The sequence below is a fragment of the Tenrec ecaudatus genome, chromosome 12 (assembly GCF_050624435.1).
Source record: "Tenrec ecaudatus isolate mTenEca1 chromosome 12, mTenEca1.hap1, whole genome shotgun sequence".
In the NCBI taxonomy this organism is placed as follows: Eukaryota; Metazoa; Chordata; class Mammalia; order Afrosoricida; family Tenrecidae; genus Tenrec; species Tenrec ecaudatus.
The window spans coordinates 47,702,506-47,730,099 of NC_134541.1; the positions used below are offsets into that span (position 1 = coordinate 47,702,506).

A 27,594-nucleotide genomic window follows, 5' to 3' on the forward strand; every position below is an offset into this window, starting at 1 on the left:
GCAATAGAGTCAGGTATTTGCACTTATAATTAGCTTATGGGGTGGCTGTACGCATGTGTGAATCCACTCCTCAATTTACGTATGAAGTTCACACCATGACACTACAGTGGGACTTAAATGGAATTGTCAAATTCCAGGAGAGAACCCACTAGCTTTTAAGCAATAGAACAGAGGTATCAAAATCTGCAGGGATAAAACCAATATATGTGTTGGTAAACTAGCAATTGATTTCCTTGCCAATTATGTGGTTCTGTGACAATCCCTGCAGTACATGACCTATGAAAGTGGGGACTCGGTGAGAGATATGTGTACCTAGATCAAATTCAGGTCACGTCTGTAAGGGTATTCCACTGGCAAAGGATCAAGTTCAATCCAGCATAATCAAGGTCACAATGATCTCTGCCTGGTAGTAGGGCTGCTCGAGACGCTTGCCTGGGACTAGAATGGATATATGATCTTTTTTTCTGTGAACATTTCCCTGAGTTTCATCTTTGGCCCTACTTTGAATTCTATCTAACGCTCAGCCCTGTGGGTTTCTTTGTAACTTCCTTTCTTCTCATAATTTTGCTAAAAAAACAAAATGTGTTCCACCTCTTTGAAGACAGACTATCTGCCATGGTTACTCTAAGGTCCACCCAAAAGAACCCTGAGTTTATTTCTTTTTAAAAGTTCTACTTCCGGCCATATCAGGATAAGTAACAGTATCAAATGCACTATGTTATTTTCCCAGAAGCCTAATTTCTTGTGAGAATTCGGGAGAAAGGGACTTATTAAAAACTGATTCCTGGGAAGAAAAAAGGAAACCAATCAACCAAACGGTGAGAAACAAGGCAATGAGGCTGAGAAGGGAAGGAATGTTGTCCGGCCAAATCCACGTGATGGCCGAATCCCAAAGTGAAACTCCCCAGGTGGAAGAGGTCATATTTCAGAGTTGTCCCTCCTGGGAACTTTGTTAAACAGCACCTCCATATATCCCCCCCCACACACACACACCTCATATGCGATGGAAGACAGGCATGGAGCTCACATATGCGATGGAAGGCAGGCATGGAGCTCACATATGCGATGGAAGGCAGGCATGGAGCTCACATATACTATGGAGGACAGGCATGGAGCTCACATATGCGATGGAAGACAGGCATGGAGCTCTGCCTCCTTATAGTCACAGACAAACAAATCATGTGGCACACAATCTACTCTGACACATAATAGATCACCATGAGTCAAAATTAATTCAATTTTATAAAACCTCTACCAACCTTGCAGTCATCGGTAAGTGCATGGGTTCTCAAAAAATGACCTATGCGAAGGTTTGATTCCCACATTACTTGCTCTTTTTGTGCACTGACACAGTGGGCTCTGGAAGCCCAAGGATAGTCCTGTGACAAGTAGAGCCATCAGTGCTACCTGTGGGGACCACGCCAATAGAGGGAGCGTGAGAATAGTAAAGGCAGGACAATGACATATTGGTTTCAGCCTCGCTGAGGACCTTCAGGGCTCACATTCGCCGCGCTCCTGCAGGAGGTGCTTTGTGTTTTCAGGAAGCGTTCTCATCCCTGAGTCCTTCTGCATAAGGTTCTTTGTTGCTTTTTAGAAGTGCGTGTCACCCAGGCTTGACTGTGTGAAGCACTTCGATCAAAAGTGGATCACTTAAACCTCAAAAGATCTGAAATTATTGACTCTGATCTCAGCTCCCCGAGTATTCTGCAAAGGGACAAGGTCACCTAATGGCATCCTCGAGCCACTGCTACCCCTCTGTGCCAGGGAGAGAGGGCCTGCATTTGCATGCTTTTAATTTTGAGGAGGATGGAGAGAGATTACTTTTTAAATTAGATGTGATTGATGTCATTGAAATGGCACCCCTCGAGGGAGGTTGATTTTTTTCAGTAGGAGGTGCCTCATTCTACACTGTTTTGTTGTTGACACACGAAGGTGCCTGATGCTGTTGTGTGCTGTCTGTTGTTGGTTTTTAACTTTATTTCTTCTCATTGCTTTCATGTAAAGTGAGTTTATAGATGTAGAGACTCAGAACAGAAAGCACATTCTTATTGGTTAAGAATGTGCAGTAACCTGTTCACGTTTTCACGTATGTATCGTTTATAGCAAACCATTCCTACCAGTCACATTTGCAAGCTCCTGCAAAAATCCAGTGCTTCCTTTTTGCTAGCTCCAAAATTTTACAGCCTAATTCATTCAGTGTGGAAATAATCCAGCACTCTTTCTAGAAAAGATAAAGTTGGGAAGAACCTATTTCTAAGCAAGGTTATATACTACTTTGTTTTATACTCTGTTGAGGTGTATAGTTATAAAGTTGAAAACAACTGCCAATAAATGGCTTTATGACAGCGATTTCAAAGGTATAATGAAGAAAACAGAAAAAGCAAGTTGTTGCTTATAATTATGGCCGCTAGATGAGTTTGCACAGTGTGTTTTAAATACTTCACTGGCTATTTTCAAGTGATCTCATGCACAGTCTCTTAGCAATGACCTTGGCCATTTATTTATTTGTGTGTGTGTGAGGATAAAGGATTGATTTTATTTTATTCTATTTTATTTTATGATTTGACCCTTTAATTTTTTTTCCAAAACTATTTTATTGGGAGTTAATACAGATATCATATCATTCCATAGTTTAATCACCTCAAGTTGTATCGTACAGTTGCTACCACAATCATTTTCAAAACATTATTTTCCTTCTTGAACTTAACATCAGCTTCTTTTTTATCCTAACACCATCACCACTGAAATCACGCCCACCCCCCACCCCCACTCCCACCCCCGCCCCGAAAACCTTATTCTATTTGCCTTCCCTATGGATCAACAGTCCTCAACCTATGGGTCGTAATTCCATTGGGGGTCGAATGACCCTTTCACAGGGGTCACCTAATACCATTGGAATACACTTATTTCCGATGGTCCTAGGAAACAAGACACCACTCCTCCAGAAGGGCCCACGCCCACATAGGAGTACCCTGAGTGATGACATCATTGCGCCAACCCTATCACATACATCTCATACAAATACAGGTGCATGTGACAGGGTTGGTGCCATAATGTCCTTATGCGGACCAGTCACACATGTGTAGAGAGCAGCTACTGTGCAGAAAGCAGATGCTGTGCTGAAAGCAGCTACTCTGTTAGAAGCAGTTCTTGTATAGAAAACAGCAGTATTGGAGGTAAAACTACACTTAATGAATTATAATTAATGGGTAAATGTAAAATCATGTACTGTAAAATCATCAACTACTGAAAAAAAATCTGTACTATGGGAACTTAATCTGGATGCTGATGGATCTTTTTATATTCAGCTGTGGTTGATGTGAATGCTGCCCCCTTGTGATAGTAACAGGTATATGTATAAAAAAACAAAACACAGAGAATGGTAAATCATACGAAACGTTAATGAATTGTACTGATTGAACTATGCCCTGTGTCATCTTTTGTATTATTAAAGTTATTGTTATTTATTATTTTCAATAGCAAAGTAATGATAATGGATCATGTAGAGAAGAACATTAAAAAAGGAAAGTATAGTGAGGAATTTTTTATAGTATAGTTTTAACTCAATATTAATAGCAGGAATTGAGAAACTGCAATGTGTTATTTGTTGTGAAGTTCTATCAGCCGAATCTATGAAATCTAAAAAACTAAAAAGCCATTTTGATAGCAAGCATCTGAGTTTTGCCGGCAAGGATACCACCTATTTTAGAAGTAAAGCTGATGGACTCAAGAAAGCCAGACGTGACACTGGTGGCAAGTACCACAAACAAAACATAGCAGCCATTGAAACTTCGTATTTGGTGGCACTCAGATTCTCCAGAGCTGTGAAACCTTACACCATTGCTGAGGATTTACTGTTGCCAGTGGCTAAAGACACTGTTGGTGTTATGATCAGAGACCAATTTGTTACAAAAGTGAGTGTAATTTCTTTATCTAATGACACTGTCTGCAGAAGAGTAGATGACATGTCTGCTGATATTCTTGATCAGGCAATCCAGGAAATTAAATCTGCTCCACTTCCAATCGTTGACATCTAGCTTGATGAATCTACAGACTTTGCAAACTGTTCAGTTACTGGTGTACGTGAGGTATATTAATGATGATGACTTTAAAGATGAGTTTCCTTTGGCAAACCTCTTGAAACTACAACTACTGCATGTGATGTATTTGACATACTTGGCTAATTTCTGAAAGAGTATAAGAACTTTTGAGAAAATATTTGTGATGCTTTCACAGATGGTGCTCTACTTTTGCTAGGCTCTCAATCTGAATTTCAGTGTTTGGTACTGAATGAGTCACCAAAATCATCGGAACTCATGGTATGATTCATCAGCAAATATTAGCAATGAAGATGCTGCCACAAGAGTTATGAGAAGTAATGAAAAGCATCATAAATTCTATCAATTTTTTTGCTTTTTAATTAATAAATCTTTTTATTGGGGCTCATCCAACTCTTATCACAATCCATACATACATCAATTGAGCAAAGCACCCTTATACATTCGTTGCACTCGTCATTCTCAAAATTCACCTTCCACTTGGGTTCCTGGAATCAGCTCAGTTTCCTTTTTTTATTCCCCCTCTCCCTCCCTCGCCATTCCCCCCTTCCCCCTGGTTCCTTAATAGTTTATAAATACTTATTTTATCTTGTCTTATACTGCCCGGCATCTCCCCTCACCCACCTCCCCCTTGCCAATCTCCCAGAGAGGAGGTTACTCATAGATCTCCAGGATCGGTTCTCCCTTTCTACACCCCCTTCCCTCCTGGTGTCGCCACTCCCACCGCTGGTGTTGAGGGGTTCATCTGTCCTAGATTCCGTGTGTTTCCAGATCCCTACTGCTCCGCTGCAATCTACAATATGATAAGCTGACAGAACACTGGTAGACCAGAATTTGTAAGTTCATAAAAATATAGTGAAGTGCTCGCTTCAGCAGCAGCAGCTATACTAAAATTGGAACAATGCAGAGAAAATCAGCCTGACCCCTGCAGAAGGATGACACGCAAGTGCTCGTGAAGTGTTCGGCGTTTTAATTTTCCCAGCTCTATATGGGGTCTCAGGAACCAGAGGGAGTACATGGCTCTTCTCAAAATCGAAGGTGTTTATGCCTGAGGTTAAACTGAATTCTGATTATGCGAGCGATATGCTTATGTGAGCAAGCAAAGAACAGCACAGTGACTCCTGGTGGCAAACCTAACAAAACCAGAGTCATCTGAGGAGGATTACCTCGTGCCCATTGACACAGTGGCATTGTTCTAGCAAAATTCAGTCACAACCTGCTCGCTCAGGCCACTGGACACAGAATCTGTGGAATGCTGTAGCCCTCGTGGACATAAACTTATTGAAAATAAATAAAATTGTGCAACAATATTTGTTGAATATTTGAAAAACATTTGTTTCAAGATTTCCCCTTTTCAGCAAAATTTACAAAATACCTACATTTCCCTCACTATGGTGTGTTAGTCTGGGTAGACTAGAGAAATTAATTCATGTACACTCATATGTGCATGTGAAAGAACTTTATGTACAAGAAAAATTGAACACTGAGAAAACATCCCAACCCAGTCCAGATGAAGCCCTTAAGTCTGATATTAGTCTATATGTCTGATAACATTCTATAAAATCCTCTTCAGACTCATGAAACACATAAAATGATGCCAAGTGCAGGATGATCACAGGGCAGTGGGTGGGAAGTTTTATGGCTACAGCGGCATTGTAAGCATCTCAGTGCTGGTGTGGGTCTCCACATGGCTTCTCCAGGTCCAGGGCTCTCACTGCTATCAGCATAGATCCATGTGTCTTGTCAGCAGAGAGTCTCTCAGGGAGTGAGCAAAAAGAGGGAGTGTCTCCTGCTTCCAAGGAAGAAATACAAAGATCCCCAGAATCCTCAGAATAAGGCCATGCCCACACAGAGGCCTCATCAACTATATCCTTATTGACAGCTGAGATTCTACCCCTACACTCTAAATCCTCAAATCGAGACCAGATTATGTAACTCCCATATATGGCAATAGCTTAATAAATATGGCAGAGTCAGAGCATAAAATAATATGCAACCCTTGAAATCTATGAAATGGATTAATAAAAATTTAATCAAAAACTTTCTAAGACCTAATATATTAAAATGTGAGTCTTAGAACATAAAATAATATATGACCCAATTGCAATATTTATATGACTATGATTTTCTACGTAGGTCCAACTCAACTGCTTCTTCACTCAATAGTCCACAGATATTTACTGAGTTCTAGGCACAATTCTATGAGCTGGTGATGAAACAATAAGGAAAGCAAAGTCCTTAATGGGAGTTTGCTTCCCAGTGTAGAGAGGAATTTGGAAAGGCATAGGTAAGTATGAGAGTAAGAAATTATCATTTCACAGCAATGGATGAACCAAGATTCAAAGGTCAGAGGGGTGGGGGATGGGGAATCAAGCCATGGCCATAATGTTGCCTTCGAACTCATTACCTCACTTCGGAGAAACTTTCAGTGTTTCAGTAAAAAAAGTTGAGGGGAACTTCCTTGCCTTTGAATTGCTAAAACAGAGGACTATGGATTAGTTTCCAAGGAGTAGCCAAATTGATCATCTCAAAAAAGAAATTGTTCTCTCATACTCCAAGTCCAATAATTTTTTATACCTCCTGTGCTAGGTTGAATGTGTTAAACCAAGTTTCTAAGGAAGCAAAATTAGTGACACATATATTTATATGAAGAGACAAATCATTCACACAACTGTAGAAGTGGTTAAGCTTGGTTAGGTTGTCAGGTATGCTATTGGAGGCTTTACCTGACTCGGGTTTTTCCTGATTTCTGGGAATCTAAAAAGCTGGGAGATCAGAGCTTGGTGGAAGCAATAGATAGGTAGATCAGATCTTATGGCAGGCCACCGATGCTCCACTGATAGCTCCTGGGATAGAAACACAATCACTATGGCTGTAGGCACAAATCCCAAGAAACTAGACACAGAATTTACACCTGCAGGAAGAGGAACCAGTTCTCCATCAGGCTGTGACCTAAATCTTATGCAGAAGAGGTTATGTCAACCACAGGGAATCCTGCCCAGGCCAAGATGGCGCAATGCCTATTACAGTCCACCTCTTCTCCACGTGGCACCTGGCCGCATCTCTGCAACCATGCATAATCTTGAAAGACACTAATGAAAACCTACTTTTGCCTAACATGATATGACTATGTGTGCAAACAAAAATACTCTAGTCCCATTTACAGTTCATATTTTGTAAATGAAATGAAATTAAAATGTTTGATGCAAAAATATAAAAAAGAGATCAAAATAATAATCACAATCTTTCTCTCTGAAATTGATCAGATGACTGCACCTGGTATTCAGAACTATGTTTTTTCCATCACCCATTCCCTATTCCTCTTACTGTCAGCAAATCCCTCAGTTGGTCCTAGTCCTTCACCTGGCACGATGACCTATACCTTCATTCCTGAGGGGTCCGGTCCACTAGTCCTCATCCCAGATTTCGACTGCTATAGCTTACCATTTACTTTAATCACAATACTTAGGAGTATCAAGTGATGGCATAAGGATTTTCTAGGATTCTACACATATTCTTCTTTACCTCCATTGCATAAAACCAATTCAATTCCTCCCCTTGGTAATCAATACCAATCAAATCACACAATATGTAACACCCTTCCTTGTCTGTAAATCCTGCAGTATGAGGATCCCCAAATGGTCACAAAACATTCTTATCAGGCAATTCAATTGATTCAGTGCTGTGTCACCAGGTGGGAGGGTTTCTTTCTTTAGCACCTCCAGTTATGAAAGCACAGTGCTTCAGAGACAGGAAGCAAAAATGCTGCCAGGGGGTCACTGGGAGTAATTGTGAGTGGTGCCATTTCCATTGCTGGATTCCTGAACCCATGAATCCTGACTGGTAGGGAAATAACAACATATATTGGATGCTGGGTTAGAGCATACAGCCTCCTGGAGAACCTTACCCTCACCCTGACAGGTATGCTGCAACTTCTACTGTAATTGTGTCTTCAGAAGTCCTTGTGATCACCCTTCCAATCCAGCTGCTAAAGCCTTTGGATTGCCTCCTCAAATTCAGCCAATAAAAGTCTTATGCGTTATGACAGATCAGTATGGAAACGAGGGGAACACACAGGACTCAGCAATACATTTTTTATGTGTGTGTCATTGTGCATGATAGCCATGATTCTGAAGTTTCTTAATTGTGGCTAACAATAGGGAACATTGTTAAGCACAAATGAAAAATATAAAATTGATTTATATAAAATATAAAATATTTTATGGTAGGTATTCCTCTTCATTTATAATTGAAGGCATAGGAGATTAAACAAATTAATCAAATTTACACAAAAGTGGTTGACAGAGGATATTGGCCTGCCCAGATAGCTCCATACTCTTAGAAAGCATAATTAAACATTAAAGGTATAATTATGCTTATTGACTCATTATCAATCCAATTATTTAAAAACTGCTAAGCAAAATATGATTTTAAAAATGGTATGTTTGAAAATGTTGTAAACTCACTCAACCCACCCCCTATGAGTGAGAGACAGAGAGAGAGAAAGAGAGAGAGAGAATCTATAAAGGTAAGTCTAAAATATTGCTATTACATTCATGATGCATGGATATATTATAACAGAATATATTTGAATATGTCTCTCTGAATTCAGTGAATGACTATAGACAAGTACACTGTGTAGTAGAAAACAAACAAAAAGCAACCTTGCTGGTAAGAGTGGATTCCAACTCAGAGTGGCACTTGAAGACTGAGTGGAACTGTCCCTTGGAGTCTCTGAGACTGTGCATCCTTCTGGGCATCAATGCCCATCTGCTTCTTCTGCGGAGATGCTGGTAGTTTCAAACCACTGATCCTGCTGTTCGCCATCCAGCGCATAGCCGGCCGCTGGACATGCCCCTGGCTCTTCTCACTCAGCGCTACAGTCTCAATCTTACTGCAGTGTCTTTTTTCAAAAAGGTTCAATCAAAACAGTGGCTTTGGTGGGGACTTGCTTGTTTCTAAGGTAGATTTTCTCAAGGGACACAGATAATCATGGGCTTATTACGAATATGCTTTAAGAAAATAGAAAACTACAGTGGTGGGAGAAAGTCAGGACAAAGGCACAAAAGCATGCGTTTCCACCTGACAGCAGACCTGCTCAGTTTGGGCACATTTGAATTTGAATTTTCAATCCAAATTATGTAAACTGGATGAATTGCAATGTCTATGGTGTGGACCTCTGATTCTGACAAGAACCATCAGTCCTCTTCAAAGAGAGCATAAACACAAGATTAATTTCTCTTTGCAAATTGTTATGGATAGTCAGCTGCTGTACACTTCACTTCAGCACTGCCTTGTCCCGTCTTAAAACGAGTTTGCCATTTGTAAACTGATTATTTCTCTGAGGCATTGCCTCAATAACGCTTTCAAAAAGTTTCAAAGGTTTCTCAATTCTTCTATTTAAATTTCACCATAAATTTAATATTTGTTTCTTGCTTCTATTTTGGCATAATTTATGCTGCTCAAATATGGGCTGTTTTTAAACTGATGTCTTATCCTTCTTAGTTTCTCAAACTTGGTCTTATTCAGACACATTACAGAAAATTATTAGAAGTTTATTTTTGTAAAAAATTAATCCATGCATATTTTCATAATATGTATTTTCCATGAATTTTATACAATTCCTCATGTATATGTATGTTTACTTTTGTTAAAGATAAACTTAGGCTATTCTTATTGATACAAAAGTGCTCAGCATGAAATTTACCAATTAAAATAATATGTATAATATTTTATAAATTCAACATATTATTGACTCTTACAGAATCATTTTGTAGAATTTTAATAAGGGTTTGTATATATAGCCAAGCTATAGTTTCATCAGTTTATATAGTTTCAACATAAATATTGATTGCCATTTTCAGATTTCAAGTCACTTAAATGGCATAATTTAACATGACGTTGGTAAGAGATGCACAGTAGCACACAATTCTGTTGCACTCCCACTGAAAAATAAAACTAAGCTCAAGAACTAAATAAGAGAAAATTGGAAAGAAATAATTACAAAATTATGAGTTCTGAATAAATACTTTTACTTTGGGTATCACGTATTTCATTTTGAATTTGTATAATTTCACTTGTTAATAATAACTATATTGTCTCACAAGGTTCTTTAATATTTAGACGTTTGCTCTAGCAAGCTAAGGTGACCCAACTCCAGGTAACGCTACATATGAAATATTTCTTGTTATTCAAGTGCTTCTATTTCTAGAGTATGGTGAAGTTTCATCGTTCTGAGCATGTTAACATATCATTATCAGGAAAATTACATATTGAAATAGATAACATTGGAACATGGAGTCCTTCCTTTAACATAAATTGTTGTTTTTGTGGTTTATTCACAGGCGTTTCCTTGCATCTCAACTGGCATTTATGGTAAGTGATCCATGATGTTTTTATTTTATCTCTTTTGTGCATGTGTGAAAGAGAAATTCGGTGCTAATGTATAAAAAACTAGAGATTCATTAATGGATTTATTTTTCTATGATTTAAAGACTCCTCAAAATTCAGATCAAATTCGTTAAGGAACCTTAGGAGGCTACTTGAGTTATTTTGTGTTTTTGAATTTTTTTTTACTGTATAGCATATAAAATCATTCTATTGGCTGAAACTTAATGTCTTTTAAAAGCAAAATTATTGTTGTGTTTTAGTTATTTCCCCTAATGATAGTATTTGATTTTTAATAGCTCTTTCATAAATAAGTCATTTCTCTCAGAAGAATCATAGTTTGATATAAAAGTTAGTTATTTTTGTATTAGTTTACTGCAAATTAAAATTAATAAACATGTTAACATGAATGTCATAGCTAAGTATTCAATTTTTAAAATCCAAATAATAAGCAAAAACATTTCCTGATAGTGATGTATTATTTAAATGAAAACTGTTTTCTTAACAGATGGAAGTGAAATGATTTTATAAGCACTCTTTTATCTAGTGTAAAACTCTCTAAATTGTTTTCTATCTATGATGACATATTTCTCTATTGCTTTTCTTAAACTACCACTTATAAACTAAACCGACTGCCATATAGCTGATGGTAAATCATGGCAACCCTATCGGACAGAGTAGAACTGTCCTCTAGAGCCTATGTGATTTTCCATCTTTGCCTGACTAGAGAGTGTCATCTTGTTCCAGAATGTTTGGTGTGTTTGAACTGCTAATCTTGTGCTTAGTAGCTACTTCTGGTACATAAAATAGTAAGGTAAAATGAAGATTGCTTATCATTGTAGGTTTTTGTGACTCAAGCAAACTAGATCTCAATCTTTCTGAACTCAAATTTCCTACATGGAAACTTTTAATTGAAAAATAAAATATTCATTTACCTAAATAAAAAATCTAAACTCTACTGGAGTAGGGCAGGGTGTATATAGATTAAAGTTAAAGTTGTGAGTTTATTCTCTGATATTGGGCTTTTCTTTCTTTTTAATGGTTAAAATGTCCTACTATTCTAATCAATTTTAAAGCATTTCAGCTCATCATTTTTGTATTTAACAACTTATCTAATTTTGCAATAGCTTACCTTATCCATTCATTTTTCCTCCTTTCTCCCTCTTGGAGAAGTTTTCTTCCCTTTCACCCAAGTTAACACCTGACTACACTGTAGCCTATTTCTTTCCCTTCTTTCTCTTTCTCTCCTGCCCCTGGAGCTATCGATTTATTGCTTTGGGTATGAAAACTCATTTTGACCTTTTATAACGTTTGTCTCACATTACATGTCCTTTAATGATATCTTTCTTCACTCACCACAATGTCCTTTCAATTCATTCATGTCATGAAGTATGACATGAATTTTGTAGAGGTGCATATTATTTCATAGTATGTATACACCAAAATTTATTTACCCCTTCTTATGCCTCTGGACATTATGGCTGTTTCCATAATCTTGATTTCGCAGATATTGCTGGAATGAACATGGATGTGCATTGATCTGTTAAGGCTTTGTTCCATATTTCTGTAGTATGGACATTTATGGGTCCTATAGTCTTGCTCCCCTCCAACTTCTCCAACACCATGCGGGAGGAGAAAACACCTATTCAAGAAGATGAGAAAACTCTAACCAGTATAGACCCCCAAATTAAAAAACAAACAAACAAAGCTTACAATGTGTCATAGTCAAACTCTCCAGTTTCAAGGGAAAGGAGAGAATCATGAGAGCACCTGGGGGAGAGGGTGAAGAGGACAGGGACATTCCCCTCAGCAAAAACCAGTATGAATAAGTTCAGACTTCTCAATAGAAACTACTCTTCAGAATTCCATTTCTGGTAATTCAGGGTCCTCCTTTAGAGTATTCCATTCCATGTGGGTATTTTTCAGTAGCTTGTGCTTATTGTTCTTGATTTGGGGGGTATACTGCAATCAATGGTATTTCCATAGCCTCCTGTTGGAGCGGTTGGCTTCTGGGCTGTGTGGGACTAGTTGAATTTGTGTTGGATACATTGAAGTCCGGATGAACAGCAGGGAAGGGAGAAAGGGGCCGAGCAATGGAAAGTGAGAAGAAAAAACAAGAGAAACAGTGGAAGGAAAAGAGATTAAAAATCGCTATATATGAAAGGAAATGGGGAAATTGTAAACCAAAGAAAAGGGGAAAACAAAAGCAGGGTTTTAATTTAGTGGGCTCTCACCTTGGCCCAGTAGCTTTGTAGCTGTAGACAAGGAGATGTGATTGAGCCACAGTGCGAAAATTGTGGCATTCGGCATTGACTTGAGTGATTGTGGCTGGTCTGGTCGAGAAAACACTGTGCCAGGCTGAGCCCATCCTGCTGGTGGGGTACTGAGAGAATTCTGGGCTAGGAGCTGGTCAGGTTGCTAGGATGATAGGAAGAAAGCACTTAAGGTGGGTTGGACCTTGATTGTTAGTGGCATTGAGAAATCACTAGGTCGGGGGCTGAACCTTCTTGTTGGTGGAGCAAGGAAAGAGCACATAGCTTGCTAGACTGCTTAGTGGAGGGTCATAGAGGGGGTGCTGGGCTGGCCCTAGGACTTCTTGCTGGTAGAGTGCTGAAAGATGTCCAAGCTGGGCTGAACTCTACTTGCTGGTGGGGCACACAGGGATTATCAGAGCAGAGCTGGGCTTTCATATAGTTGGGTACAGAAAGTGTGCCTAGATCAGCTGGACCCTGCTTGCTAGTAGGGTATGGAGGGATCAAAGAGCCAGCAGGACCTTCTTGCTGGTGGAGTGAGGGAAGAGGGCCTAAGGTCAGCTAAACTGGGCTTGCTGGCAGAGTAAGCGGGGATCACTAGGCTTGGACCTGGGTGCTGTGGGACCCTGCTTGGAAGGGCACAGGCTGGTCAGGAGCCAACAGAGGGGAAGGAATAGCATGGGGCACTTCAAGGGCAGGTCTGTGCCTTGTTCCCCTTCCGCTGCTTGCTCTCACAGACTCTTGGACATAGAAGCTTGGTTTACAGAACTTTTGAGTTGTTTTTGTGATTGCTGCTGCCTGATCTTTCCTGGGTGTTGATTCTCCGGATTGTTGAGAGATCCAACGGTGAGTGTGTTCAGCCAATTTACCCTGATCCCATCAAGACTTCTTTCTCATCCTTGACCATGTTCCCAGGAGGAGGAAACCCTCCCTGGAGGAGGACATGATAGCTGATCAAGTATAGGCTCAGCAAACAGAAAATAGAAAAATTAAGACCCTTAACCATATAGACGGCCACAGTGGTTACGACGGTGGGCTCAAAGAGAGCAGTGGCTGTGAACACGGTCCGGGACTGGGACGGTTTTATTTCGTTGTATGTTGAGTAGCTGTGATTATAACGGACTAGATGATACCTAAGAAACTCCACCAACATGTTTGTTCGAGGGAAGCTAACCTGCTTTCCCAATGAGACTCAAAACTAAAATAGGTTCCTTGCTTTGTGAACAGTTCCGATGTGAACATTCTGCCTTAAAAGAACTTGTTCCATCCCATCATCAGGAACTCAGAGGCTGCCATTTTGCCACATAATTTCCCTGTCATTCAAAGTGTTTGCTCTCACAAGCTTATTTACCCTGATTAAGTAAAATAAGCATTAAGGATAGGAACACTTACTATTTTAAGGTGCATTGGCTCAAAGCAGTTCACATACTTGCACATCCGCCTACATCCCACCAGAGACACATTGGTTCCACTGCACAGGATATGGAAAATTTATTCTAGCTTAGCCTTCACCTAGCTTATCATAATGATAATATCAGAAAAGATTGGAGAGTTGAATTTTGGTGGATGGCTTCCATGTCTAAAGTGAGAAGATAGTCAATTGCACCCCATGGGTTATCCAATTAATTTAAAGTTTAGGGGCAAGAACAACTATCCCAAATCAGCAAAAAATTTTGAATAATGTTGGTGTAAGGACAATAATAATAACAAGAATAATGTTGTTTTCCAAGGACATTTGGTGAATTTTTCAGTATGCTGGATTTTAAAATAGCTTTATAAATTAGAACTCCTGAAAAATTAAATGTGTGGAATTCTTGTGGTATCAGGGTCTATCATCATTGATCACTACAGTCAGTGGTCAATCGCTACACATAGACCTTCAGCTCTCACTTTAATTGTGTTTATACTTCTTTTTTACAATACCTTGCAAAATTTGCAGACACACCAGTGGAACTAAAATCAATATATTAAGAATGAATAATTGCATCACTTATTAAACCACTAATTTTGGCTCGTTTCCAAGGAAATCTCTTGAGAAATCAATTGCAATTTGTTTTGTAAATCTATAATCCCCCGAGACTGCAACATTTGTTAAACAAACAGAAAAGAATCCCAAGGAGCTATGAATCAATAGCCTGTACCCCCAAAAGACCCGGGAGAGTGTGATGGTAGGGCAGAGGGCTGAAGATAGTGGAGTAGAAGTATTTTCATGAGCAGTTCACAGATACAGGAGAAAGAAAAAGAGAAAATATGAATCTAAATTTCTTGAGCAAACATAAGGAGTCTCCTTAGAATCACTAGACTGTATTGTTCAGCCATGGTCCACAAGGAGAGTCCTTAAAAGATAAATCAACAAAGCTGAAGTAGCAAAACCCATGTTAACATGTTTCACCTCTAAACTTTGTTGTCCTGAATTTATTTCTAGGTTACTGAAATGTTCCTAGAGCTTTCTTTAAAGAAATTCAATTTTCAGTAAAATGCACCCTTTACTTCAAATTTCCTTTCTGGAAATTGACTCTCAATTCTCTTATGGTTCTATCCCAGGACCTAGCAGGGACCTGGTTAAGGACTTCTTGTGAGAGGCTGAGTCAGTCCCCTCACAGTGACCTTGTGAGCAGCAGAATGTCACACCACCTAGTCCTGTGCTGTTCTCACAGTTGTTATATTAAGGAGCAAGTCTTCATCAGGATTAGTTTAGGGTCAGTTAGAAAATAGACAGGTCTCAGGTGGCAAAGAGCCCTGGAGACACTGTTGGACTGCTAATAGCCAGGTCGTTGCTTCAAATCCATCAGCTGCTTAGCAGAAGAAAAATGAGGTGGTCTGCTCCTGTAAAGAGCGTCAATGACTTGGAAACCCAATGTGCATCGCTGTGACTCAGCATCAACTCGATGGCACTGGTTTTGGTTTTGATTCTGATCTGCTCTGGGATGTCTAGGGACCAGATTAAATTAATCAGGGAGATTTATTGCATTTGGATTTTTTAACATAATAGAAGGAATAATTTCATTTATCTTTTAGGAAGAATCAGTAAATAATAATAGAAGCCAACTTTTTAGATGCAATTAAAATTTAAAAATACATTTATTGAGATTGAACTCATTTCACATATAATTAACTCTTTTAAATGATTTTAGTATATGAACAGAACAATGAAACCAGTTCCAAAATCTAATTTTAGAAAACTGTCATCACCTGCAACAGAAAGTGTGCACTAGTCACTCCCTCTCTCTTATATCCTCTGTCCTACAACCACAGAACACAAGGCAACACTAATGTACCTTTTAGACCTCTAGTTGCCTATATTAGACATTTAGCACATTGTAATGATATAATATGATGTTTTGTGACTAATTTTTTTCACTTAGAATCTTTTTAAAGTGTACCATTTAGCATGACTCTGGTATATATTCATTTTTATTGTTATTCTATTCTGTAAATATGCCAAATTATATACATTTATTTGTTGGACATTTGAGTTGTTTCCATTGTTGGGTATTATAAGCAATGCTTACTGGTAGTTACTTTAAGCATAATTATAGGGTCTCTGGAATAAACAAACACTAACAAAAAGTTTAGCTATTCAAACCCACCCACATGTTTAGAAGACAAACATGGTGATCCATTGCCATAAGGATATTCACATGGAAACGTTATGGAATGCACTTCTATTCTGCAGCACACGAGGTCGCATGAGTTAGAATCAACTCAATGGCAACTAGTGTTGATACTATTAGATATCTAAAATTACAAATTGTAAATGAGATACAGAGAATTCGAATGTCAATTTTTCATCTTCCTGAAACAATCCAGGTGCTCAGTCTTTGGCAGACTAATTGCACTCCGACCTTAATGGTTCTGGTGCTCCTATGGCCAATGAGAGAGTTTAGGTTTCTTGTAACCTGACCTGTATAAAAAATATATGATGAATCTTATATTCCATGATGCTTATCATTACATCAGCATTTACTTAGAGTCCCAGAGCAGCAATGGGGAGAAGGATATATATCTATATATCTATATCTATATATATATATATATATATATATATCTATATATATATACACATATATATATATCATTGTGGCTAAGGATATGAGTTTCAGAATTCCATAGATCTTGACTTGAATTCAGATTCAGTCCCTTCTAAGCTGTGTGGACATAGGAATTTACTTAACCATCCAAGCTTCTAAAATAGGGATGTGTGTAAAGGCAAAACTGAGGTACAGGGAGGAAGAAGGACATAACTGACAGGACAAGGGAGAACAGAAACAGGAATAGCTTTATTAGATGGGGGGAGCTCCCGGACAAGGTTCCATGACCTTGGCCAAGAGGTCGGGAAGTCGTACTCAGCAGCTATGGGCAAGGGATTTTAAAGGGATGGTGAGGAATGTATGGCAATTAGCATATGGGGTCTGGAAACCAGGAGAATTGCTTGTGGACTTCTCCTGGCTTTCTTTGAACTTGGAACATCAGGTTACTCTGGTTATCTTTTCTGGGGGTTATCTTATCTGGCGCTGTCTGCTGCTGCTGACGTTTGGGACGTTCAGAGAAGCATGCGCAGGGCCCAGACCTGCTTCAGCTTAGTCCAGACGGGGCCTGCCTAGTTCAGACCCTACCCAAACAATGTGGCTGTTACATCATCTGCTGTCAATTTGAGGGCCTTAAGAGTGAAGGGGTGGAGGTTAGCCTGTCATTAAGATCGCAGCTCGGAGGCGCTAAGGAGAAAAATAGCTTGCTGGAGGTGGGACACAAGCTCACTCCCTGAGAGGCATGTTGCTGACAAGACACATGAAGCTACAATAGAGCCCTGGAGTTGAAGGAGTCACATGGAGATGCCTGCCAGCTATGACATGCCTCTACTGTCACTGGATCCACAAGACTTTCTACTCACTGGCCTGTGATCTTCCTGCATTCAGTGTCTTTGCATGTGTTTCATGGGTCTGAAGAGGAATTTTTAGTGGTATCAGACACATGGGCTAATATCAGACTTATGGACTTGATCTGGAGTGAGCTGGGATGTGTCCTCAATATTCAATTGTTCTTCTATATATATAAAGCTCTTTATGATACATATGAGTGTCTATGACTTTGTTTCTCTAGTCAACCCAGACTACACAGGGGGTAGTACTGACTATTCCAAGATTAATTCAGATAACACATTAAAAATGACTATTATAGTGCCTGGCACAGAGATAAAGTTTAAAGAAATTTTATTTATATAACTTTAAAAAAATAATTTTAATTTGTATAAGTTATTTAATATAACATCATGCTAGTGCTTTTATTGCTACAATTGCTATTGTGGTATCTTTTTCAACTGAATTCCAGTTCCTTGAAGGCAGGGCATTTAAAAGTTTTGTTAAATACTACCATATAGATTCTAAAACAGTCTTCACTTGTTGAGCAAATAATGTCAAGGAGGCTTTACGTATGCTCTGTGTGACACCAGCCAGCAGTCTTTTATCACAGGGAGCTTCACAATGTCGGCTGCTTAACTGAAAGCCGGATGTGTGTTATTGACCACCTCTGGGTGTGTGAGTTCAGCTCTCAGGAAATGAAATCTTTTTGTTATATCATAATATGATGCTTTCTATAGCACAGATCACAAGTAATCAGAAGCGCTGTAATTATTTGAAAAGAAAAATAAATTTCCTAAGAACTACAATAAATAAATAAGTAAACTTAAACCCCCAATAATCTCAAATTTTATTTGAGCCTAAGGATGAAAAGAAACTAATCTGGGTTTGACTTTAAGGAGAGGTTTTCTGTGATAAGAGAAAAAGAAATGGTTGTCATTTGTGGTTTCAAGAGTCAAATTTTAAGCCAGAAATCTAACACAGAGGGGACATCTGTGAATCACAGAGAGAGCCCACCAGGTAGGGTGCCTTGTTTTGCCACTCCAGATGCTTGACCTGGAAACTGGGTGCTCCAAGATTTATTTTCCTCTTCTCTATTTGTTTAAATGCTTGTTCATTTCCCCCCTCCCTTTTCTTCCTGGGGAATCTCAGAACTCAGCAAAACAGACTGAACCTCTTTGGCACCCTCCACCCCACATCCCACCAGTGGCCTTGACTTCCTATGGCATTAGGAATTTCCAGCTCAACTTCTGACCACAAACCTAGTCTTGGCCTAACCACTCGATACCCCCACTTCCTGATTCTGGGGACCCCTGGCCAGTCTGTCTGAAACAAATAGGAATAGAAACACCATATGATCCAGTAGCACTCTATTGAGTATATAACCTAAGGAAGCAAAATAAAGAACATGAACAGATATCTGCCCCCCCCCCATGTTTACAGCAGCACACTCCACAGTAGCAAAAAGCTAGAAACAACCCACATCCCTGTCAGTAGCTCAATGGCCACAGAAACACTGGTATATACACACAATGAAACAATGCATCTGTGGAAAAGACACTGAGATCATGAATCACTTCATGACATGGAACTGGAAACAATGATACTAGGTGAAGACAGTCAATCACAAAAGGACAATATTGTATGAGCCCACTATTATAAGAATAAAAACCAAGACAAAAGGCAGTCTTCTGCTCTCAGGTCATGCACGCTTGTAATCTGATCTTCTAAGCAACAAGGTAGAGACTCTGACTTGCAGCCATTAACCATATATCCCGCCCTCTATAACTACACCTTTAAAACCACTCTAACATGGGAGACTTCACCTGATCTAGGGTCAGTTCTGGGGGTTGTGAGTACAAGGAGACGGCCATTCAGTTGCTAGCATACAACATTGTCCTGAGGTCACCTCAAATTAATATACACTTCTATAAGAATGATAAATGGATCTTATTGAAAATTCAAGTGAGATTATGGAGAGGCCAGCATACAAGTCTCAGAAAAGGCAATTATATTTTTGTTGGTTGGTAAATGAAAAACTAGATGGTTCCCAGCTATTAGAAACAATCAGGTATGGGGTCTTTCTTTCAACAAGCCTTTAAGGGAGGCCTCAATTGGGCCCACATGGAAGAAGCACATCAGTTTGTGTGATCCAAGGATTGTTAATGACAAAATCCAAACCCCAAAGAGGGAATGGTATCCGAACTTAAAGTGTGAACACTCAGCTTTTGAAAGGCTGTGGATGACATTGGGAGCCCCAAAAGCATTCTCAGGGTCCATACATGGATTGTTAATCCCCTATAAACATAGGCCAGGTATGTGAATAGACATGCTACCATTCAGAGTTTGGGGAGTGGGGGTTACTTTGTTTTGTAATTCTGTAATTGTTTTCTATATTTTTATGAATATGCAATCCAGAATGTTAGAGTTTGAGAGATTGGTTTCTTCAGGGGGGCTGGGGGAGATTGGAGTTAGGGGAGTAGCTGATAACTGTGAGCACAAGAACGCAGTGAAGGTCCAAGAATTAATTGTAGACATGATTGGACAACTCTCTTTAATATGATTAACTACTGAATTGTATAGTATGTGAAATAAATACCAAAAGACTTTAAAAAAATCAAGCTTATGTCATAGGATCATACATTTTTATGGACAAAATCCTCGACAGTAGTACAAAGTAAGTAATCTACCATATGGCAGGGTGGGAAAAATCAAATGTCTGTGATTTCTTGCTGAAAACACCCAGAGACTTTGAATACAGATTTCCATTGCTAAGATCTTGGACTACTGGGTCTAGGAAATTAATTTGGAAACCATCCTTGTGCTAGCACCTTCTGTTAAAAATGAAACCGACAATGACTGAGTGATTTATCTAGGACATTCAAATAGTTCAAAGAAGAACTGAGATAAGATGCTCTAAGGAGACACCGTATTAGAGGCAAGGTTTGGGGAATCAGGCAGATTATAGCTCATTAACCAACTCTATGATCCTTAGTTCTAAGAATCTTCAAATGTTCGCTGATGATGTTAATATGAGGATAATTCCAAAGCATTACTACTAAGGTCTCAGTTGACGAATGCATGGGCTTATTTCAGGCAAAACAAATCTCAACAGGTCTCTCTCAGGGGGTGGCTACAGCCTCATTATCTCAGGAACCACTTGTCTCAGTTTTGAGTCAGAAGTGATTCCATCGAAACTCATGTAGGCCGCTTGTTTCCCTTCAAGCCTTTAAGACCCCATATGCTAAATCTTTTGATAACCGGACACCATCAGCTTTCTTTGCCACATTTGCATGTGCACCCATATCTCCTCAGTGATCATATCATGGGGGTGAGCACACAATGATATGATTTTTTGTTCTTTGATGCCTGATAACTGATCCCTTCGGCACCTCGTGATCACACAGGCTGGTGTGCTTCTTCCATGTGGGCTTTGTTGCTTTTAAGCTAGCTAGCCACTTGTTTACCTTCAAGCCTTTAAGACCCCAGACACTATATCTTTTGATAGGCAGGTGGGCACCAACAGCTTTCTTCACCACATTTTCATAATCACCTGCTTTATCTTCAGTGGTTATGTCGGGAAGGTGAGCATCATAGAATGCCAATTCAATAGAAGAAAATCTTCTTGCATTGAAGGAGTATTTGAGTGGAGGCCCAATGTCCTTCTGCTACCTTAATACTAAGCCTATAAATATATGCACATAGATCTATTTACCCCTCCTCAAATGTAAATATATTTGCATATATAAATGCCCTTTGCCTCCCAGCTCTTTCCTCGATTTCCCTTGACTTTCCTCCTGTCCCACTGTCATGCTCAGACCCCTCCTGAGTTTCAGCAATTCCTCTTGGTTATATTACCCCTGATCTTTCCCTACCAGGCCTCCCACACCCTACCAATTTGGGTCCCATGTTGTTCCCTTGTCCCTGGGTTTGTTAACACCACTTCCTTTCCCCCTACCTCCCCATTTTCCATGTCCCCCCAGAATTGTCGGTCCTGTTGTTTTCTCCTCCAGATTGTTTTCCAGTCTATCTTATTTAGACACACCTGTGGAGATAATAACACGCACAAAATCAAGACAGAGAAAAACCAAGCAACAATATACAACAAAACAACAACAAACCAATGACAAAAAAAACCAAAACAAAACACAATAAGAAAGAAAAACTTGTAGTTAGTTCAAGGATTGTTTGTTGGCCTTTAGGAGTGTTTTCCAGTCCAGCCTGTTAGGCCACAATTCCCTGGCCCCAAAGTCCGCTTCAGCATTCCCTGGGGACCTCGCTGCTCTGTTTCCTTGGTGTTCTGTTGCACCTCCTTAGCGTTTTGCCTCTGTGTGGCGGGATCAGATCGGGTGCAATTCCCACACTGTGTCTCCTGTGTTGTCCCCTGTAGGGCTATGGATCTGTGAGGGGCATCATGTCTCATCGTGGGGCCAGCCATGTGGTCCTCTCTGTAGACTGGCTGCTCTAATTGGGAACATGTAAACAAGTAGCCATCTAGCTCAGAAGCAACAAAGCCACAAGGAAGAAGCACACCAGCCTGTGTGATCATGAGGTATCAAAAGGATCAGGTATCAGGCATCATCAGAAGAAAAAATCTTATCATAGTGAATGAGGGGGGGTGAGTGTGGGATAGAGACCCGAAGCCCATTTGTAGACCACTGGACATCCCCTTACAGAAGGGTATCATATCGGGGAGAAGACGAGCCAGTCAGGGTGCGATGTAGCAACAATGAAAAATACAACTTTCCTCTAGTTCCTAAATGCTTCCTCCTCCCCCACTATCATGATGCCAATTCTACCTGGCAAGTCTGGATAGACCAGAGGAGTTACACTGCTGCAGATAGGAACTGGAAACACAGGGAATCCAGGGTGGATGTTCCCTTCAGGACCTGTGGTGTGAGTGGCGATACTGGGAGGGTGGGTTGGAAAGGGGGAACCAATACCAGGATCTACATGTAACCTCCTTGGGAGACATCGAACAGGGCAAGATATGACAAAATAATAATTTGTAAATTATCAAGGGTTCATGAGGGAGGGGGAGCTGGGAGGGAGGGGAAAGTGAGGAGCTGATGCCAGGAGCTCAAGTGGAGAGCAAATGTGTTTGAGAATGATGAAGACAATGAATGTACAAATGTGCTTTATATAATTGATGCATGTATGGATTGTGATAAGAGTTGTATGAGTCCCTAATAAAATGATTAAATAAAATAAACCTTAAAAAAAAAAGAAAGAACCTCATGTAGGGTGCCTTAAAAACAATAGAAGTTTCTTTCAAACGGACGGCTTCTGAGGAGAACTGCTGGGCCTTTTAAGTACCAGTGAGGTCAGCTCTGAAAGTTATGGTGACTCCTATTTTGGGGAACTCCAAATGGGTAATATTGATGGATTTTTATGAAAGGATCTAGAGCTTTCATAGAGGTATATTAAGAAGTTTGAAGAAAACTGAAAATTTTATTGGTTAAAAAATGTCAGAATGTTGTCCCAAGAAATTTTTTTCCTATTACAACAGTGCACCTGCTTATCTTTAGAAGGTATTGAGAGTTATCCTTTGAAATTTTTATTGAGAAACTTTATCATATCTACCCTACAACCCCAATATTTCCCCTTCTGGCTTCTTTTTTCCCCTCAAACTAAGAAAACTTGTAAAATGAGTTGTATGACTCTCTTGAAGATGCCAAAACAGCACTGACTCATATATGTAGAAATTATTAAATTATAGAAAGTTTTATGCCATAATTTTAAAAATTTCATTAATAACAATGATATAACAAAGAATAAAATATTCTAAAATTTATTATGGTAACAATTGTACAAATCTTGATATGATTGAACTATTGAATCATATGGTATGTGGATGAAATGCCAATAAAACTGCTTAAACAAAAAAGAACACAGGCTAAAAAACAAACAAAAAACATACCCAAACTGACATTTTGATGAGGTGTCAGTCAGAATATAGAATTCTGCGGGGAGGGATTGAGAGATAGAGACATAGCATTCAAAAAGATATAAATATAGAGAAGATTTCAAGAAACAATAGTTTCAGGATTTGAGATTTTTGTTCAATGAAATCTTCTATGATTTTGTAGCAATACCAGTAGAATTAGGTTGATGTGTAATTAGTTTCTTCTGAGTTTCTGCTACTCACAGTGACTCCGCTATGACTGAGTAGAACGATGTTCCATAACGTGTTCAAAGCCATGACATTTCAGAAGCAGACCACCAGGCATTTCTTCTGAGGAGCATATGGATGCGTTTGAACTTTCTGTTAATGGCCAAGGGCTTAGACATGTATGCTACAGAGCACCTGCTATTAAAAGAAAAGAAAGGTGTTGAACTGAGCCTGTTCTGGGCTTTATGAGTTCCCAAAATAGATCCAAAGAAGAGATTATGCCACACCTACTTATGCTAGTTCCCCTTCCTCACCCCGTTCCTCAAGCTTCTACCTTTACTGCAACCGATTTTCATGGAATAGCTCAATGCAGATTGAGTTAGTGGATCCGGTATGTGAAGGCTGAGCTAAGACAGAAGGCACCTGAAACGCCACCTTTATTAATATCCTACCCAGGATTTACCCATTTTATAATCAGAGTCCCTTAAAAGGCTAAAGTGATGCCGTTCTACATTGAATAATAGGAAATAACCTAGTTTTTAAAATTGATGTTTCATATAAATCATAAAGCATAAGTACATTGCATTCTACTTCTTAAAACAAAATGATTGGTCTTACTTACAATTTAAATAATTCCACATCCCCCTGATGATAAATCTTCTGTATGTACCCCTCAGGAAGGTGCTCCCCCTGTGGTGTCTGCTGCCTTTGAACTCCAGCTTTAAAAAATAGTCATTCGATGACCCACCTTGAAAAAGCCACTTCTCACATATAACCGCACCAAACTTTTTAATGCAATCACAAGTAGATCAGCGGTTGTAGGAATATACAAGTTCTTTGTGGGTATTGTTATAGGGAAATGCTCGCATACTAAATCATTGCCTCTCCTTTTATTTTCAGCTTTGCAAACATTTTTTTATCTTATCCCTAGTGAAAAAGAAGCAGAAGTGCAAAGAATTGCTATTTTTCATGTTGTATATAGAAGGAAATGAGAATTCATCAGCTTTTTTCATCCTTCATAAAACAATGAAAATATGCCTCATTGCTAGTATAAAATAGTGATATGCATCAGGGGATTTGAGTCATGTAAAAATACTTGGCTTTAAGTGCTTTTTGAAGATGCTTCTGCACATGTTGCAGAAGCAAAACTGGGACTTAAAGTCGTGCAGAGGGGTGTGTGTGTGTGTGTGTGTGTGTGTGTGTGTGTGTATTGAGGCCATTGAAGCTGACATGGGTGATGTTCTCTTGAGAAGAAAAACCAATAAAGCTTATATACTCATATGTCAAGAAATTTATCCAAAGGAAATAACCGATACCGCTATAGAGGCTGGCGAGTAGTCTATGGATCAGATATTAGGTGCAAGCTTCTCCTGACTCACATTGCTACAGGAGCGGATGGAGTCCAGATTGGCGGATAAGATGACAGGTTTCTCACTCACAGTCTAAAAGGGCTTATAAATCCCATGGTTGGCAAGTAATACTGAAGGTTTCTGCCACAAATCCCAAGAGCAGAGGTCAGGTGAGAAGAGTTAGATGCAGGAAACCAGGCAAGCTAAATGCTACAGAACTCTGCCCAGATGCTTATAAATGCTGGATGAAGGCAACGCCCACGAAGACTCCCTCGGGGGCCTTTTGGTGAAATCCCTGCTGTGACCAAATTAAGGATGTTGTGTCTCAGGATAACCTCCTTATATCAGAGCAGGCTTCTGACCTGCCTAAGGATGGTCCATCTCGCTCTACTCTTTTTGCATTAAATAGAGATCGTAACATTAGATCCTATTGTGTGAAATGATTGTATCATTCTATAACTGCAAAACCAGAGCATCATGACCCATCCAAGTGACTATCACCTTAACCCTCACTCTACTGGCACTGCTCCTAACGGGTCTCACTCCAACCCACCGCCGGCACCAAGAGCACAAAGGGAAATCGGTAATGCGTGAAATAAGAAGAGGCTAAAGGGAAAGAGAGAAGTACAAGACAGAAATGACAAGGGTAAGAAAGCCCATAGCAAGCAGCTGTCTTCAGCCAGATAGGGACAATCCAGCAGACTAGCTGAAAAACTTAGCTCCGGCTGTCTCCTTATTGTACACTATAAGTAGCAGATTTCTAGTCTGGCTGTTTGGGAGGTGGTAGGCAGAAGGGCCCATCATCTAGCTGTCAGTTTGCCCTACTGTGGTGGCTTGTGTCTTACTGTGATGCTGGAAGACATGACACTGGTATTTAACATGACAGCAGGGTCGCCCAAAGTGGACAGGTTTCAGTGGAGCTTCTAGAAGAAGAGTGAAGCATGAAGAGGGATTGGCTGTCCTTTTCAGAGGAATTATCACTGACAACTGCATGGATCACAGGGAACCTTTGTCAGTTACTGAAAACCAAATGAATGAAAGCAGAGCACTGTCACAAATAGTTCCTCGTCAGATGCCACTCAGCATCGAACTGAGGAAGTGGAGTGGACCTTAGTGGGGCAGAGGGGGCAAAGTGCGAAGGTGATAGCCTTCAGGACCTTCATTTGTTGATGTATAGCTCAAAATGAGAAGAAAGCATTGCAAAAATCTACTAATAATTGAAACTAAGAATGCATGAAGTAAGATTTTAGGAAAGTTGGAAAATTCCCCCAAATGAAAGGGAGCCCATAAAGAACAACATCCTTGGTTAGTGAGATAAAATTAAATAGTATTGGCCATCTCAAAATTTAAAAAAATCATGCGGTTTACTATGCTGGGAATGAAAAAATCAAGTGTAATGACTTTGCATTAATTCTCAAAAAGGACATTTCAAGATCTGTCTTGAAATATACAGCTGTCTTTGATAGGATTATATCTATCAGCCTTCAAGGAAATCTAATTAGCATAACTGTCACTAAAGATGATGAAGAAAATGATTTTTTTTACCAATGTCTTCAATCAGAAATCAAAAAACACACTTTTAGGATGTAACTGGAATGGAAAATTTGGAAAAAGAGGAAGGAGCTATTGTTGGAGAATATGGTCTAGGTGATAGAAACAAAACTGGAGATTGAATGACAGACATTTGAGAGACCAACAACTTGTCCTTTAAAACGACAACAACATGGCACACACAGATGTAATACACAGAAATTAAATTAACTACATATGTGGAAAGAAATGACAGAGACACTCAATATCAGCAGCTGAGGCAGGGCAGGGACTGACTGTGAAACATATGTAAGTTCAGGTTGAAGCTGAAGAAACTTAAACTTAAAACATGTCCTCAGGAGCCAAACTGTAACATTCAGTATATCCCACCTGGATTTTGAGAACATCTGAAGGTCAAAAGGAACCTACACAGCATTAGTGACAGAAAACTGGATGAGCTGCGGGACAACATCCAGAACATGATTCATGTAGAAGGCAGAGGCTTACCATGGTCTTACCTTGTGCCTGGCTTCTAGCTTCTGCTCCCAAACTCTTCCTGTTTAATTTTTATTCCTTTTAACCAGCTCTTTGCTTTTCCCTTGGCTTGAAGAATTCACAATTTTCTCCACCTCTTCATCTGGTTAATCCCCACAAGCTTAATCTGTAACAGATGTCTCTCCTCATCTTGGGCCAGATCAATCATCCTGTTAAACAATCTTCAGAATGGTGTGTGGTTCTCTCCCACAGCAAACATTTTTGTCGTTAGCGACTCTTGAGTCACTCCTAACCCTACGCACAACAGAACAAAGCACTGTCTAGTCACAAGCCATCCTCAAAATTATTCCTATGCTTCAGCCCATTGTTGTAGCCACTGTGCCAACCCATCTCTTGGGAGGCTGTCTCCTGTTTCACTGCCCCTCCACTTTACCAGACATGGCATCTCTTTCCAGATGCTGGTCTGTCATGATAATTGTCCAAAGCATGTAAAACAAAGTCTCTCAATCTTTGTCCCTAAGGAAAGCACTCACCATACCACTTCTAAGGAAGATC

At 39.6% G+C, this 27,594-nt stretch overlaps 1 protein-coding gene and 1 non-coding gene across 2 annotated transcripts in view; both read left to right on the forward strand.

Moving 5' to 3' along the window:
* Positions 1-27,594, forward strand: part of LOC142422460 (ADP-ribose glycohydrolase MACROD2-like) — a 971,437-nt gene that overhangs the window by 234,522 nt on the left and 709,321 nt on the right. The window contains exon 2 of the mRNA XM_075527841.1: positions 10,403-10,433. The gene's annotated coding sequence lies outside the window, so the exon portion shown is untranslated. The remainder of the gene's footprint in view (positions 1-10,402; positions 10,434-27,594) is intronic.
* Positions 4,923-5,030, forward strand: LOC142423562 (U6 spliceosomal RNA). The gene has a single exon (XR_012779191.1). It is a non-coding gene; the product is annotated as a U6 spliceosomal RNA (small nuclear RNA).